The sequence below is a fragment of the Nuphar pumila genome, chromosome 15 (assembly GCF_984573655.1).
Source record: "Nuphar pumila chromosome 15, dmNupPumi1.hap1.1, whole genome shotgun sequence".
NCBI lineage: Eukaryota > Viridiplantae > Streptophyta > Magnoliopsida > Nymphaeales > Nymphaeaceae > Nuphar > Nuphar pumila.
In genome coordinates, this window is record NC_143263.1 from 25,023,091 (window position 1) to 25,036,074 (window position 12,984).

Sequence of the window (12,984 nt, forward strand, 5' to 3'; positions counted from 1 at the left end):
GAGCGGAGAAACAAAAAACCAAGGTCGATTGGAGGTGGTTTTCCACAACTCATCCTCCGATTTGTCGATTTTTCAATCATCGAAGATAAAAAAGGAGTGACGGGACTGAAAGCAACATCGATGAACAAAACCAGACAAAAGTTTGTTAACACTAGGGTTTCCTCAAATCGACTTTGTCAGTTTTGTACTCTTTGAAGGTAAAATTATGAGAATGCCCTTTACATTTTATATAAATTTTAGTTATATCCCTTTGCGGTTCATTTGATGTTCTACCCCTCATTATTTTTGTTAATTTTGGTTTTATCCTGCTTCTCTGATTTACTTTACTGCTCTCTATTTATTTCTATATTCATAACTATACCCCTATTTATAGAACAAAGGCTTCAATTTTTGGTAAATTGTAGAAAGACACTTGTACACAGGAAAATACACGTGATAGACTCCTAATTTCTTGTAAAATTTTAAAAAGTCTCAATTCAGACGCTCTAATTACATCATTTGAAAATAATTTTCTTGTCATTTTTCCATAAATACATGAATCTCATATATGAAAGATGTTTCTTCAAAGTTAGGCATTAGATTTAATTTAATAAGTTTCTTCATTTTTTTAAATTAATATGTTCTAATCTTTGGTGCCATACATTCACATCCACATTAAAGACATTATCAATATAAGTAGAAATAGATGAAATTTTATTTATTTGAGAATCTGAAATTTTAAACAATTTATGTTCTTTGTCAAAGACCCCATCAAACAAAACCCGACTGTGTTTTCCCCTAATAACCTTTCCAGGTAAAAACCTAACTTCAAAACCCTTATTGACCAGTGCTGAAACAGACACTAGGTTTTGTTTCATGGACAATACAAACAAGACATTGTTTTTTGGGGTTTCAATATGGTAAGTCTCAACACCTATAACATCAGAGTAGGTGGTATTTCCCATGTACACCCGATGTTTTCCAGGTTTATACTCAACCATTTATACAAATTTTTCTTTGCTCTTGGCTATATGTCATGTCGCTTCAAAATCCACCTACCATCCAGAAAGTGCCTAGTCTGCATATGACCACTATGATATCTCTCAGATTATATCACACATCTCCTTTTGCCTATCATTTTTGTTGTTTAGGTAACTCCAGCAATTTTTCTTGAAGTGCCCAGATTTTCCACACTTGAAACACTTTCCTTGGGAGGTGGCTGTCCGCGGCTTGCGAAATATTAGACCCGTTTTCTTATCAAATTTATCATTATTTTTAAAAGATTTTCTTTTGAAATGTGGGTGCCTAGAAGGATTATAGTTACTGCTAAGAGCATCTTCAACAAAATATAATTCACTATTCTTGTCTTGTTGCATATGTTGTTGCTTAATTTTCAGTTGAGCTGGTAGCTCTTTCAATGCCAGTTTTTTAAAGTTCAACCTAAGGGAAGTTTAGACAATCTTCTATAAAGATAAAAGTCTATGCAAGATAGTGGACAACTGCATACTATCAAGGGTTACATTTCCAATGATAGCCAAGTCCTTTGCCATTACCAACATTTTATTCACATGATCAACTACATTGTTATTTTCTTGTATCTTACATGAATTATATTGCTTCGAGAGCAATTGAATGTAGGTTTTTGAGGTAGTGTCATATTTCTTTGATATAGTTTCAAGCATCGATTTTGCATTAGGGTAATCTTCGAATACCCTAATTAAATCATCATCTATGCATGTGAGCGTGATTGTTTTGGCTAACATGTTATCATTTTTATATTTGATGTAAGCATTTTTATTTGCTTCTGAAGCTTTATCACCAAAGTCTCTCATTTCAGTGTTTAGGGCATTCTCGATGCCCTATAAGGTCAAAACAAGAAGAATTCTCTTCTTTCAGATATGAAAATTGATTTCATTCAGTTTATTGGTTTTGGTTAACTCGGTAGCACAAACCCTACTAGATGTTTTTCTAGTTTTAAGTATTTCATGTTGACAAAAAATGATAAAAAAATATGTTCAACATTTAATAAGAAGATAAATATCACAACATAAGTCATGAACTCACAAAATATCATGTTCATAATAAAGAAATACATGATATCAAACATATTTTATCATGAAAATATATAAAATATAAAAACAATCAAATCCTAACATATTTTAGTCAAAAGAAAGGGCTTATGAGGTAAATTGTATACACTAACCACTTTTTTTGCAATTTCAGAAAAGTTAAGGGACAGTTCTGTGAAAGAAAAAAACAAAAAAACAAGACGCTTAAAGAGAATAAATTGAACTTTCTGAGTTAATAAGAAAGAACCCCTTTAGGACCCAAACTCATAAAGGAATATAATATTTGATATCTTTTATTGATGATTATTCAAGATATAATTATATATATCTTATAACATATAAGTATGAAACATTAGAAAAATTTAAAAAAATATCATCGAAAATTTGAAACACAACTTGATAGAAAGATTAAAGTTTTATGGTCTGATTGAAAAAGAAAATATACCTCAAGTAAATTTTCTAAATATTGTAAGGCTAACAGGATCAATCCTCAAACTACAACTCCGAGAACACCTCAACAAAATGATGTGTCTGAAAGATATAATAGGACTCTTCTTGACATGGTAAGATGCATGTTGTCTAATGTTTCATTACCCAATGTGTTTTAGGGAGAAGCGATACATATATCGACATATATTCTAAACAGGGTTCCATATAAGACTATTGTCTCTAAACCTGATGAGTTATGCACTAGAAAAAACCCTAACCTAAGTCATCTTCGTAGATGGGGTTCAGTAGCTCATATATAAGATGTATCTTTATTGGATATCCTCAAGGATTCAAAGGTTGTAGATTCTACCATCCTAATAAGGGTTTGATCGAAGGTAGAGATGCATTCTTGGATGATCAAAACATGAAATCAATTATTCCTGAAATAAATAAAGATGATCCATTTGATTTCTACTATGACTCTGATGATTCACAAGAATATTCAGGCAGTGATGAACCAAGTGTTAGTACTCATTTTATTCCTCATTAGACTCAGGTTGGCTGCAAAAGGTCTAGAACTCCTCTATCATACTTGAATGACTATTATGTCTACTTGTCGAAGAAATTGTGTTATACCTTAGACCTTGATGACATGGAAGATAACTTGTCGTATAATGAGACAATAAAATCACTTGAATCAATAGACTGAGTAAAAGCCATGAACGGAGAAATGCCATGGATAAAGAAATTGACTCCATTAAGAAAAACCAAGTCTGATAATTGACTGATTTAACTCAAAAAAGAAAAGTCATTGGATGCAAATGAATTTTATTGATAAAGAAGAAATTCAATTTCGATGGTAGTATTGATAAACTTAAAGCTAGATTGGTAGCTAAAGGTTTTTCTCAGAAAGAATGGTTAGACTATGTTGATACATATTCATCCATTGCAAAATTTGCCTCAATAAGGATCATTTTAGCTATTGTAGCTCATTACGATCTAGATCTACATCAAATGAATGTTAAAACTGTGTTTTTAAATGATGAGCTTAAGAAAACCATTTTTATTTGACAACATAAAGGATATGTTGTTAAAAACCAAGAAGATAAAATATATATGTTAAAAAAATCCTTATATGAACTCAAGCAATCACCATGTCAGTGGTACTTAAAGTTTCATAAGACATTTACTTTATTGGGATACATGACAAATAGATTTGACCATTGTGTTTATGTTTGAAAAAGTGGAAGCAAATTTTTTATTCTCTCACTGTATGTGGATGACATACTTTTGACTGAAAATGATAATAATATAATTGTCAAAACGAAGTCATGGTTAAAATTTTAATTCGAGATAAAAGACATGGGAGAAACATCTTATGTTCTTGAAATTAAAATCACTTGAAATAGAAATTCTAAACTTTTGATCTTGAGTAAAAAAAGGTATATTAATCATATACTAAAAAAGTTTAGAATGAGTTATTACAAGTTTGTTAGAACACCTGTGGTAAAATGTGTCAAATTAAGTAAGAATGATTGTCAGGGTGAAAGACAAGAAAATCTGAATGTCCCTTATGCATAAGTTGTTGGAAGCTTGATGTATGATATGCTATGCATGAGGCCTGATATCAACTTTATTTTTAGCCTTGTTAGTTGCTACCAGAGTAATCTTGATTGACCTCACTGGCAAATAGTGAAGAGAATATTTCACTATTTAAAAAGGAATATAAACTTGAAATTGTGTTTTCAAGATAATGCCTTAGAACTGATTGAATATTTTGGTACTGACTATGCTATCAGCAAAGATAATAATAAATCCACTTTTGGATATGTTTTCCTCCTTAGAAGAAGAACAATTTCTTGGTCATGCAAGAAACAAGGTTGTATATCTCAACATACTCAGGAAGCAGAGTATATTGCTTGCAATGTTGTTGCTACATTTGTCATTTGGATAAGTCGCTTCGTTAATGATTTGAAGCATAATATAACCAATAGGCTAGTATAACTTTATTATGATAATCAAGTTGTCATTTCTTTTATGACGAGCAGATAGTTCTAAAAGTAAACATATAATGGTGAAATATCATTATATTCATGACATAATTGATTAGAATAAAATTACTACCTATATCTAATATGATTGTTGATCCTTTAACAAAAGGCATTTTAGAGGAGATGCTCTCAAAACATGTATTATGTATGGGATTAAGATATGTCTAATGAGACATCTAACTGGATAAGTAATAAAAAAATAACTAATTTTAGGAACCTTGATGCAAGTGAAATACTCTAATAGTGAGAGGTAAAATCGTGCATCATGATGTTATTCACATGGCCAAATGAAAGATATTAGTCAGAAAAAAGAAGAAAATATTAAATAGAATCCCCCCTAAAGATATCATTTTATTTAATTTAGAGTAGGAAAAAAGAAGAAAATATTAAATAGAATCCCCCCTAAAGAAGACCTTTTGCCAATCTCAGCTCTGTGCTTCCTTTTTCTTCTCTCTTAGTCTGCACACTATAGGTTTTTATGATCCTTCACCACCTTCCTTTCTTTAGCATCTTTTAGGCTCCATTTGGGATCCCATTTTGGGATCCCATTTTGGGAGGGAGTCAGATTAGATATGCCAGATCCCCTTCTTCCACCTCTATTATTTGGAATCCCGGATTGCAAGAAAGACAACGGAAGACGGGAGGACAAATCCCTTCTCATCTCTGAGTTTCAACTATGTGGCCATGAGTATGTTGTTGGTGTTGGTAACACCATCCTTTTCTCCCCTCATCTCTCAACTCCTTCCCATGCACCTCTCAACGCTACCCACCCACCCGCACCTACCAGCCATTGCACAATTCCAAGAAGCCATTACTTCTCTATCACCTTTTACAGGGCATATATTTTGACCCCTTCTCATGAAAGGTCCCAGCATATTTGAGCCTCTTGTCTCAGCGTGCAATTGCTTGTATCATCATGTTGTTTGATTGTTTTAGTTTTTTTGGCTGATGTGGTATGAAAAAACACATTTTGCTTACAATTTTCAAGTCTTTTGGTATTGTGTTCGACACCTATCTATTTTTTTTGTGAACAACTAACAATTTTGTAGCAAAACATATGATTTAACCAAATCCCTCTGTGGTGGGCATGCTTCAAGCAAGATTAACTGTCCTACTACCTAACTTTGGAATTATTATTGAGAGAGAGAGCATGCTATTAAAAATTGAACATATTGGTGGTCATAAACGTCTATGAACCAGAGAAGCAGGTGTTAGTGGAGGGACACAGATCGACACCTGATGGCCTCTGTATTCAAATTTCATAATTATGTCCTCACCCTTGATCAACAGTACGATCATGCTCGTGCTCATGATTGTTACTTGGATCTCTAGCCGAACACCAGGGCAAAGGGCGGTGTATCTAAATTTGTTATCATTCCCAACTACTATCTTAAAGGGTTATTGAGGGAAGGTTTCACACTTGACCCTCTTTGAAGATGTGCATTAAATCGATGTCTTTTAGCATTGAGATAGACAACTGATTGATTTTACCTGACACTCATCGTTTGTTGTACCTCCACACCGACTAGTGCGTGGTACAAAATCTTTGAAACCTCCTTCAGAACGTCATCACCCAGGTTGGACAACTTAGCCTCGCTATTCTTGGCTTCACTGTCACACATGTATAGATTCATGACCTTACACTTATAGTTCTTTATCCATACCTAACAAGGGCACTTCTTGCAGTGCTCCTCCATATGCTCGAGTGAGAGCTGCTTCACTTGAACCTTAGGGTGTGATTCTGACATACCCCTAGTTATGGAGGGTGATCTAAGGCATGATTAGCATGCCTCTGAGGGATGGTGGCCCATACAGGACAAGTCACAGACTTATTAGGAGACGAGTTCACCTAAGGCCTGAACCTCTGGTTGGACGTCCCACTAGTACAGGTCTAGCGGAAGCTCATCCTAGAGAGTTTCTTCTTGGCTACACATGCCAATTCGAAACCCTGCATCAAGGAGATGAGTCTCACAGCCTGCACATCGATCTATAGGTCTGACTTGATAACCACAATAAAAGTCTCAATCAACAATTCCTAAGACCATTTGGTAAGGAGGTTGTTAAACCTCTCGAACTCTGTTTAGTAGTCGATGATGTTGCCCTGTTGGTGGATCTTGGACAACGTAAATGGTATATAGGTAGATGGTATGAATGTTATCACCAAGGCTCTCAAAAAAGTCTCCCAAAAAGGTGTTCTCAGTTGAATTTCCAACCAGTGGAACCAACAGATAGCCTCTTACTCTGAGCAAATCAAGGTGAATGCAACCCTCCTCCCCAGACCTCTTTGCGATTTGAAAATATTGCTCAGTCTGGAACAACTAGCTTGTGGGGTCCACTCTGACAAACTTCAGAAACTCCATCCTAGGTTGGAGGGCTGATAGGGTCTGTTTATAGAACCTGAAGACTGGACACCCGAGATGGGCTTCTTGTTACAATAGTTTTAATCGTTCAACTGGTTCTGGATAGAATCCATACCCATGAGGAGTTGTTGGAAGCTCTCATCTAATTTTTCATTGAGCACCTCCACACTATCCTCGAGGCCACCCACGGTCCGTGTCAAGTGGGTGATTTGGGCATCCACTCGAAAAAAATGAGTTTGGAACTTCATACTTATTTCCCTTCCCATCTCTTAAGCCCTCATCATGTCGCAAGTTTCTAGGGTTATAGATTAAAGAAGGGCCTGGGCCCTCATTTTCGAGACTCGAGAACACAACCACTGAGACTAGTCTTAGGAGAACACGACCACTGACATAACACACAGGAAGTATGGTAAATATCATCGGTTATGTCGAGGGCACACACGATCGGGGTAGGCATGGGGCTCCTGCACTCAAGGCAAACACGTCTCATGACAACTATCAGGCGCTTGGATTGGGTAGACCCTCCCAAAAGCATCTAGGCTGCACTAGAATACAAATCCAAACTTGGTGCAAGTTGAGAAAAAATCATCCACATGACTACTAGGCCACCGAGACTGTCCTCTGACTGTAGAAGATATAGAAAAAGTCTTGGGGGACGTGAACCAAATCAAATCCTCGAGATTCGATGTAGATCAGCATTGTGATTAATCGAAACACCACTCACAATAAAAAATCTAACGCAACTAAATAAAATACGATTCAAAAAATAAATATGGGCATCAAACTGAACCAGTATGAAAACCGTAAAGGGTGTGGGCCCTTGTCGCATGATCAAAAGCAAACGACTCTACGACGTGGTTCCTAAGATAGCTACACAAAGATCGAGAAGGTTACACAAGATTTGAGACAGATGCTCTGATAGGATCCAAACTCTAGGAGAGAACGACCCTACAGATTTGGCATGCTGAATAGGACACGACACATGCACAAATTGTGGAAAAGCCGAGCGTGGCCTCAACAGCAGGCAATAGGAAAAGGAGGCATGTTCGGCAGGGAGGATACGTTGTTGGGGCATGTGTCCACTAGGGAGGACACGTTGTAGGCAACAACGCCGGGTGACACACTGCAGGCGAGCGGTGTGTAGAGGGAAGGACGTGTCTGATCAAGCAGACACGCTGCAGCACGGGGCCACGAAAAAGTGTGTCACAGGGTAGGGACACGGTCAGGGAGAGAGAGAGAGAGAGTAACGTCTCTCTTGGCTGGCACAGACTGCAAGGCAAGTGGTGAAGGCAACAACCAAAAGGGAGAAATGTACTCTCGATAGGCCGACAATGAACAAGGATGGACGGTTGTAGGAGAAGAAATGTTCCCTAGAAAGATAGGCACTCACACGAACACAAATAAAGAAGAGAGGAAACTCTCAATAATTTTATTAAGAAATGCATAAACTAAGTACGTCTACTTATAGACATTACAAGGAGCAAGATGGTAAAAATATAAGCAAAATACCAACCTAGATGGAATTTAGGGGGCTGTCCCACCAAAGTTTCAATCAGGAGAGGATTTTAGACTGGATGGGTTTCCCTAAAATATATCTTGGGGCTGGGCGGCTACTTCAGATCAAATCCAGTGCTTGGGCTAATCCTCTAGGTCGGGCCTGAAGCAGGAAAGGGTTTGTAACAAAATGGTTCAGAGTTTGATCAAAATCTGAGTTTGATTTGACTTATAGTATTGATTTGAATCCAATCTAATTTTTGAAAATAATCCACATTGATAGATCTTAATATGATTTAAGTACGCATTCAAATCTTACTTGAAGGAACCAAATCTAGAATCCAATATGTTTGCACCTAATTTTCTTTCATTCAAAATAAAAAAATTGCTTGCACCTTTATTTTGGCAACTCATTGTGTATTGGGCTGTTTGGGAGCTTGGTGGTTAGCAAGGAGATGACATCTCCAGCAGTTGGTTCCCAAACAACTCAAGTGATTGGGCAAATCCCATGGCTTTGAAATCCTGGATTTGGTATATCCAACCCCAAAACCGGCTCCCAAACAGAGCCTTATTACCCTTGCAAAGTAGCAACTGCTGAATTCCTTTTTGATTCCAAACAAGTGTCTTTTTTTGTTTTTGCACTCAACTGTGTTAATCAATGCCCAAATAAGCTCTGTGTGTGCCACCCTCTTCTTTCCATCATCCTACACTTGGACTAACATAAAACAATGCTTGGTAAAAGGGGAAAAAGCAAAGAAGCTCTACGTTGTCAAGAAAGTAAACAATCCAGAAGTCTTCTAGTGACTGCTTTTTAGTCTAAACATCAACAGCAAACATTTTCCTAGAAATTGGTTGGTGATAGAGCGTATGATTGTGGAAGCGGTTGGGGGAGTTTTATCAACCTTGCGTCGAAGTTGGCGAAGATGCAATGAGCTCTATTTATATTAGAGCAACTATGACATCATTGAAATCATAAGATTTTTAATTCAATGCTTCATATTTGATTTTAAAATTAACGAAAAATAACCGTAGTACTCTTGAGAATATTGATACTTCACCAGTTCACAAAATATAACTATTCTTCCTCGGATCAATAGTTCGCTTGCTGGTGAATTCAAAGATAGTTGTGATGATTTTACCTTTTAGTTGGAGATTGCTTCCCGACTATCTTTTCGGCATACCAAGCTGAACTCTTGAGGCCACCAAGACTTAGCAGTACTCGTTCGACACCGATGAAAAATGCCTTGACAATGATAGCATCACTTCTCTACGCCCCCATGTACAATGGTTGCAGTTCTGCTACTCAACCGCCAGCAGAGGTCACCGTTGCTAAATAGTGGAAGCGACACCCTTCTTTCTGTCATAGACATCATCAGGGTAGTCACCCATTATCAGCGGATGCCATTATTCAGCAAGCGATACTTTTTTTTGAAGGATTCGTCAGTGTACTTAGTGCTCGTCCATCACCAGCAGAGGTTACCGTTATTGAAAACTGGCAAGCGTCACTCTTCTTTCAATGTTTGGTGGTGACTGTCGCTTATCAATTACAATATAAAAGCAGAAAAGTAAAAAAAGGTGAAATTTAAGAAGTCGAAAAAGTGCTTCTAATATCCTGACCTGTACTCTCCGGTGACCGTGACCATGCGCTCCCCGGCGATGCTTTTAGGTGACTCTTTTCAGTGACTCTAGTTGTAAGCTCAAACACCGTCACCATACCATGCAGAAAGTGTCGCGACTCATAGTGATGTGTGTCGCCATACTATGCAGACAGTGATTGCATGTTTGGCAGTTCAACATAGAAAATGGGTGTCATTACTTGTGGGGATGCGTGTCGCTGGCCACGACGATTGTTCTAGAGGCGGTTTAGTATAGGAAGTGAGTGTCACTAATGATGATGTGTTGTTGGCCATGACGCCCGCTCTAGAGGTGGTTCAATGTAGAATGTGAGTGTCGCTACTCGTGGTGATGTGCGTCGCTAGCCACACGGCTGCTCTAGAGGCGGTTCAGTATAGGAAGTGAGTGCTACTACAGGTTTCAATTTTGTAATTGGTAAGTGACAATCACTTAGGGTATCACTTGTCGCTGCGCTAGTGATGGACGAGCAGTGGCTGAGCCACATTAAGGTTAGGGTGGACACGTGCTCACCCTAGCCCAAAAACCCCAAATAGCGGGGTGGGTTTTGGGGTGGAAAGTGCCCACCTTAAAGTGATGAGAGAAGGATCAGGGTGGTAGTGCCCGCCCTACCCCCACCCCCTAGTTTTTTAGGCCTGCCTCCCCCTCACCCTAATTCTTGATGGCCTCAAGAGTTCCGCTAGATAGGCTGACACAACAGTTGAGAGAAATTCTCTAATGAAAGAGTAAAATCATCACAAATGCCCATAAATTCACCCACAACGGCTTGGCAGAGGAGGAATATTGTTATATTTTGTGAGTCCGGATGGGGTGCAATATGACTGCACAAAAATTTATGCATTAAGCACCCCCATCACCCTCCATCAGCTCTTGGGTCCTACACCTGACAGGTCCCATCCCCAAGATGGAGGGTGATGAGGTGCTTAATGCACAAATATTTGTGCCATCATATTCCACCTGATTTTGTGGGTATGCCGAGAAATTGTCAATATTTTCAGGGGTAGTATGATTATTTTCAATAAAATTAAAGTTTCATAAATAATTATTTATTCATCAAATATTATTTATAGACTTGCAATATATTTATATAATTATTTATGAGGGGTTTGACTTTTAAAATTAAATCTAAACTGCTGAATTAAAACTAATCTAATGACCTAAAAGAGAAAGAGAGAGAGTCTCATTTTAGAGGTTTTTTGCAATTTCTAGGAAAAAGGTTTGCATATGATGTTTATAAGACTTTTGGGTTGTTTACTTTGTGAACAATATGAACTCTTTGCTCCTTCCCGTCCTTTGTCGGTTTGGGGAGAGAATTTGTTATCTTAGTGTGTAAGGAACCTGTTAGAACTCATAGGAAGAGGTTGTTTCGACCAAATCTGACCTCATGGTAAAAAAAGTAAGAATATATAAACCGTCGGTTAGTTTTTTGGTATAAAAATATTTTTTTTGAGATTTTAATAATTTGGTGCATTGTAGGCTATTGATTTTTCAACCCTAATTGGTCTGACAGAAAAACATCCAAAGATCAGTTTTTTTATTAACTTAAAATATAGATCACAGTGAGATATGCAAAAAAAGCAAAAATAAAAGTAAAAAAAATATATATATTTTTTCACTAGGTTCCTTACTTGGAGCTAGGGGTCAACAGGTTGGGTTGGGTTTGGTTTAGTATAAATTTTCACAAACTCTATTGGGGTCCATCTATTAATCAGACCTTAGGGTTTGGACCAAGGTCTTATTAGGGTCTTCTTATTTGTCACTATGATTTTCCAAAAAAAATGAGTTATTTGTTTTCTTTTTAAAATAAGTACACAGTGAAAGGAAAAACTATTTCAAGTTATTTTTAAAAACCAAATAAAAGAAAATTCAATCAAAATGAGCAATACCATATACGTGAATTCTATATATTGATATTCAATTTGCCATTTACAAAATCTGATGAACTATAAGTATGTTTATAAACTTTTCAAAACATGTACATCAATGACAATCCCAAAACACACAGAAGACCAAAGACTAGAATGAGTTCATGATCTAGTTTCAGAGATACTCTTGAGTCAATCACATTCATCACCACCAATGCACACTTTTCCGTGGGTACTTGAAAAAAGAAAAGAAAACAAGGGTGAAACCAAATAACAAGTCTCACTAAAAGATTTGACCTTTCATTTAACGATAACGAACATGAATATGTCCATGAGCCAAACTAGACTCCAACCAAGTCCACAGCTCAACACAAGTTCAACTTCCAACTCCCTGCATCTTATTCGACTCTACCTCTAATTTCAAGAGAAAAAATAACATGGAAACTTAGTTCACTCCCAACACAACGTGACCTAAAGGCTACATATCAAAAGATTAACCAATAATTCATTCAAAACCCCAAAAGAAATTAGCAAAATCACAAAAACTTTTAATTGAGTTCAATTTCCATTCAAACATAAAAAAAAATGTTTATTATTCATTTAATGCCACATCCAACCCTTCGTGTAGTTGACTAAGCTGGGTCAACTCTAGGTTGGATGATTATGACCCCCAAGATACAAATGCCCTAGAATACTCTTAAAATGACCACTATGCCCTCAAAACTTGTCTTAAACTTGTCAAAAACTTGTCTCAACTCTGATTTTGATGAAATAAAGGCTGTTATTCTAAAAAAAAAACTTTAAGAATGCAATTATATGCACGGAATTCATAAAAAATGCCTCAAAATTACTATTATTCAGATAATAAAAAAACCAAGAAAATATCAGATGTTATAGTCACCCAAACTCGACCCGTTGGCAAACACTACCCTTCAGTTTGGATGATATATTATAATAAGACCAATGGGTTTGGATATGTGAGAGGGCAAGATGATGTTGGCTATAAAAAGGCATGCTCACTATCTCGCCTGTATCACAATTGATTCTGAAGTTGGACCCGACCTCATACCGGAGAGTCAATTTAAATGGGTTAGGTTGGTTGAAC